The sequence below is a fragment of the Empidonax traillii genome, unplaced genomic scaffold (genome assembly GCF_003031625.1).
Source record: "Empidonax traillii isolate 1590-97213 ecotype Southwest subspecies unplaced genomic scaffold, ASM303162v1 scaffold449:size826340, whole genome shotgun sequence".
NCBI lineage: Eukaryota > Metazoa > Chordata > Aves > Passeriformes > Tyrannidae > Empidonax > Empidonax traillii.
This window is the reverse complement of record NW_020955642.1, coordinates 541,079-546,864: the sequence shown is the minus strand read 5'-3', so window position 1 is coordinate 546,864 and position 5,786 is coordinate 541,079.

The window sequence follows — 5,786 nt, the reverse complement described above, 5'->3', positions numbered from 1 at the left end:
ACAGCCCTGTGGTTGTGAGAGACTGAACTGTGGTGGTCTAGAGAGCAACTGCCCCATCAACTGGGAGTTGTCCCCTCACAATAGGGGCTATTGCATTGAGAAAGCAAATGTGTTATCTTGAACCTTCAGGAAGGTGGTTTCCCCAAGGCCTAGGCCGCTGGAGCCCATTAAAACCAGACTCTTTGAACTTTTAGGATGACAGAATTTGCACATGGTGCAAATGCCACCCATCAGGTGTGAAGAGAAGAATTCCAGCTGAAGGGACAGTTGCCCTCTTTCTCAGCCTGTCAAAGCCATTAAATTGCTCCAGCTCAATCACAGGGAACTCCCTGAGCACTTCTAAGGAGAAAATCTGATGGGAATGTGCACAAGGCTCTGGAATTCAGTCTCAAACCGAAAATGAGGAGAACGAAAATTCAGCTCCAGCACTATAGGCTCCTGGTAAGACTCAAAGTGGCTAGAAGTCTTGTGGGAGTGCTGGCAGCCTGCTCAAAACATACTGCATCCTGCCCTACAGCTCTAGCAAGGAAGAGGAGGCCAACCTGCTGGTGACCATTCCCTGTGCACTACTGGGGTGCTGCACTGATGCTGACCTGCTGGGGCCTCGCAGAATCCATTGCTCCAGCACTATTTGGAACAACAGACTTTGGCAGAATTATGCTCATTTTTCTTACATCCTTGAAGAAATCAGCAATTCCTCTATAGGGTCAAATGTTTTCCTCATCCAGCTTCCTGCAGAGCCCCTGCAATAGAAACCCGCAAAACAAGAGGCACCCCCTGATGCCACTTGGCCTCTCGTTCTGCAGGTTTTTACTACAGTGGCTCTGCAGAAGACAGGATAGGGAAAATGCAGGATGTGTCCAGCAGTGTGACAGCAGTACCCTTGGTGCTGGGGGAGCATCGTCCTTGCCTGCGGAGACAGGAGGGGAAAAAAGCCTCTGCTCCCGACGGCGGAGTTGGAGATGCCGGCCGGAGTTAGGACTGGCTTGATGGCTCCTGACGGTAGCAGGAGGGGAGCCTGGAGGTGGTTTAACTGTGCCTTTGCCATCACTGTGGTGGTTTCTGTGTGTTCCCAGTTGTGTTGTGAACTAAGGGACACTGCTTCAGGGTACCAGGTGGGGTGGTCTGGTGAGCTGATTGAATCCCAGCCCTGTGACTGCAGGGGATGTGCCTCCCTGCCTTGGAGCTTTGCTTCAATATTTACATAACACATTGACACATGTTTAAAAAGCTTCAGCTGGAACCAGCAAAACCAAACACTGCTGTGGGAATGTCACCGTGTCCTTTTTTTAGAGACAGTGTGGGGGGCTGGCTGTTGGGCACAGAGCTCTTTTGGGAGCACAGAAGTTTGAAGGGAAAATGAGGCTGTTGCAGTGGATGAGTTTTTACGTGGGATGGAGGTGGGAGAAAAAGAAGGGAAAGGGATGCTCAGATCCGTGGTACTGAAGTGAAACATGAAGCCAAGAGCCAGCTTGACATGCTTTGTGAGAGATGTCCCAAGGAATCCAAAGACCAGTTTGGGATACAAAGCGAACTGGTTTCGGGTCTACCAAGGAGCCTTTGGAGATGCAACAGTGCACCCTGACCAGGAACAGCTCTGTCCTGCCTAAGGGGATTATCCAAGGGAACCCTCAGTCCCACCCCGCAATAACTCCTGGGGCAAATGCTCGGCCACGGCATAATCATTGCCATGACTGTTCTGCACTGGGAAAGCTTGATTTTCCTAGGCATTGCACAGACAGACAAGTAAAGGGTGGTGTCATCTAAACACTGTTATGGATATTTTAATGGTGCTGTGGACTTGTTTTCTAGCTTTCTCTGAAAAATAGTTTGGGGTGCATATAAATGCACATGTGTTGAGCCTTAGTGTTTCTTCAGGGAGGGAAAGGGACTAGAGCATCACTTTGCTATTCATTTCCTAAGGCAGGATGTACAAACAATATCAATATTTATTAAACATCTTTGTTTGTCCCAGGATTGCAACAAAGAAAGTGACTTAGATTGTGGTGTTTGTCCTCTTTGCAGTGTCCTATTTCTCTTTTGGGATTGCGGGTCTTTCTTAGTGCATATATTATTTCCCTTTTCTGAAGACAACTGTACCCAGAATATCTTAAAAAAGAGAAAGTGGCACTTAGTTGATGTTTGCCTCAGTGGTTATATCATTTCTGCTTTTAAGAGCCCTGCTTTGTGATAGACAGCAGCACTCACCACCCAGGCTTACAACAGAAGCTTTCTTGTCAGATTTTACCCTTCCACACTTCCTCCCTTCCCCTCAGCTGCTTTAGGTAAACAGAGAAGTTGTAAGTTCAATGAGACCAGTAAATTTACTAAATCTACACCTATGAATGGCTTATTTTGTTCACTTCAGTTTAAACCTGGTTTCAGGTGACATCAAGAAATATCCCCAAGTCCCCAAAGCCCACTTAGAGCATTGTGAAAGTGCCCAGCCAGCAGTTTCCGCAGCAGCAGCTTCGCTGGAGGCTGTTTGCTGTGCTCCTTACTGATGGGCCCATGGAGGGTGCAGGGAGGGGATTTCTAGGCATCTCCTGAACTACAGAGGTGAGAGCTGAGATGTTAACTCTTTATTAAAGATGCAAAAATTCAGTCCTGAGCATGGGGACTCTCTGCCACTGCTTGTTGCATCCTTACGCAAGCCAGAAACACACTGTAAGGCATGGTGCTGCTGCCTCTGAAAGCTCAGGACTGTTACCAGCTGCTCCCTTTAAATTAATTTTCCCAAAGTCAGTCACAACACAAGTAGAGAGACTATTCTGGTGACATTTCCCGAACAATTAGCACCGGGAGCAAGTGGCACCAGAGGACTCATGCCATGTTCTGTGCTACGTCTCCAGTATAAATAGCCTGGCTGGAGGAATTTTTGCCCAAAATGATGATGAGAGGGTGATTTTATGTTAATTCAATGTGTCAGTTGTGTTTGAAACCAGGGACACCAGAGCCTTCTGCTCTGCCTTGATCAGAAGCACTAGACTGATAAAGAGAGGGGCAATGTGAGGGTTGTTCATGGCTAGCTGGTGGACATGAGGGCTTGTGGTGTGGGAAGTGTAGGGCAGGTAGGTCCTATGTACTTCCTAAACTGCTTACTGTGTCATGTTGCATGAGGAGAGGCCATGCTCTGCATGGTAGGGACACAGCCAGAATAAGGAACTTTCCTTTGGAATCGTGAGGGCAGTGACCTTCTGATGAGGCACCAAATGGGACCACAGAGATGTTCCATCAGGAAAGATCCAGGATGACCTACCAGCCAGGCAGGTTGAAAGTGCTCAGTGAGAGCCTGACTCCTGCTATAATTGCTGACAAACCCAGCTCATGGCTGTGGTTTGCTGAGCTTGATCCCCAGGTGCTTTGCAGAGCAGGTTGGCAGCCGCAGTGACCTGCTGCTGATCCTAGAGGAGCTGCCTCTGCCAGAGGACACTTGGCCAGCACAGATCTCACGCCTGCACTGCCTTCCATAGGCAAAAGTCTGTGGAAAGGATGTAAAGCCCTTGGGATGGAAAATGCTACTTACAGTGCCAGGAGTTTGCTGAGTCCTTGGCAGTGGTTACGGTCCTCGCTTAGTAAGGATTAGCACCCAGCCAAAATGACTCAGACTAAAACTCCTTCAGAAAATCTCTTAGTGGATGTTTTCTTCTCCTCCCCCTTCTGTGTTTTGACCAGCTGTGGGCCAGTGGAAGGAGAGAAGAAAGTGAGTAAACCAGGGGAAACACCACTGTGCCCAGGGCAATGTGCTGACCATAACTTCAAGAGGGCGGATTAGAGAAAAGTGTCAAAAGTTGAATGGGCAGAGAGCTGCAGTGGTTTGTGTTAATTAACTAATGAGCAGTCTGTTGGAGGGACCTAGAATTGCAGACCCCTCAGCCTTCACTACATAGAAAGACCAGTTGCATTGTTGAGCTCAAGAGTCAGGGCCCACCCTAAGCAGTAGTAGCATGGGAACTACTGGGGGAAAGATCCCAAAAACTGATAAAGACTGATAGCAGAGGCTGGTAGGAAGACAGCTTGCAAGGCTCTTGAGTAATTCTGTTGGGAAGAACATGTGTGAACATGGAAATTGGCTGTGGTATGTTGGAGCTCAACTCTTCCCATCAACAGGGAATCCTGTCTCATGCTTTTAAGTCATCTGGTCCCTCCAGCTCATCTTTTCAACTTTAATAAGAGATGTACTTCCTCTTCCCACCAATATGTTACATTTTCAGATCAATTTTAAAAGTAACCTCTTTAATATTGAATTATTCCTGATCTCTATTGTCACTTCTAGCTGATTAGTTTAAGGACTGTGCTTGGTTTGTTTAATAACCTCTTGACACTAAACAAACAATCTCGAAAAGGGAACAATTTGCAAAACAGAAGGAAAACAAATAACCTACAAGGGCATCCTCTTCAAAATAGAAAGACTGATTACATTAAAATGGCAAAATAATTCCAGACATTAAAAGAATGTATATAGATATTGGCTTATCTATATTCAAGGAAGATTTGAAAACACTGCAAAGTTAAAGTTTTCATTAGCAATACAGTGAAATCTCTCAATTAGAATTCCTTGAGCATATTAAATGGTATTTAGTTTCTAACTCAATGCATCATTTTCTGTTAAATAATTGATCGTGGTGCAGAGATTGTGTTTGTGTAGTTTAAGAAAGCGATTAGACCAAGGAACATTTGGTAGGAAAGTTGCATCAATAACTCCAGTACTGCTCCAGTGTGTTGTGGAGGTGCTCTCATAGCAAGGCTGATGTGGGAAGGTGTTGGGGCTGAAGTGACTTGGGGCAATGAAAGCTGTACTGGACAACAAGGAACTCTTCTGGAACACGAAGAGGAGAGCCTGATGCCATCAGAGATCCAAACTGCCCAGGAACGAGTTGCAGATGGGAGGAGGGAGAGCCCCACACCCCAAAACTTCATTGATTAAGTGAACAGAACAGAGGGGAAAAGGCTGCAACTCCGGAGATGCTGAAGATCCTAGTAAGGAGCCATAGGAGTCCTGGCAAAAGCCATGTGGAACGAGATTAGGCTGGAGGGGGACAAAACTATCAGGGCTTTCACTAGGCTCTAGCACCTCCGTGAGCAGTGTCTGAACCTCAGTGCTATTATTTTTCTACGTGACATTAATTTACACTCTACCCACCTGGTGCCTGCAGCAGGAGAATATGGTGATGTTACACCTCTCTGTTGCCACAGCACAAAAGACTCTGTCTTCAGATGTGTGCACTTAAATATTATTTTAAATGCTTGTTTCAGCCTATCCCTCAGCCATGTTTGGACTAGGAAGGGTTTAACCTTCCTTTGTGGCTCTGCCATGACTGGCACGATGCAATTATGGCCACGTGTAAGGGTCTGGTGGAATTCCCACTTGTCTGAGACTAAAACCAAGGTTTCTGTTGTGCCTTTTATGTGGACAGGTCTCCTTGGAAACTTGCTGCCTAGGTGAGCAAAGCCACCTTCTGGGCTGCCCGAACACCACCCAGTTCTTCAGGGCTTCACTCCATTTTATGAGGTCTTTAGGCTGATTGAACAGCCCAACACAGAGACCATAATGTCGAACCACCAAGATTTTGGGGAGCTTCTCCCCCCGCTCAAGTTTTTAATTTTGATTTGCTTATATTCTTTAATGGGATGCAATTACAGTTTCAGTGTAGTAGGTAGGAGGCTTTATATTTGTACTGCTTTGTAGTAAAGACATAATTACTGCGTTTATGAATCAAATCCCTTTATGTATCATAAATACTTATTAAAACAGCCACTGGCAATTTTACCTCAACATGTTTCTT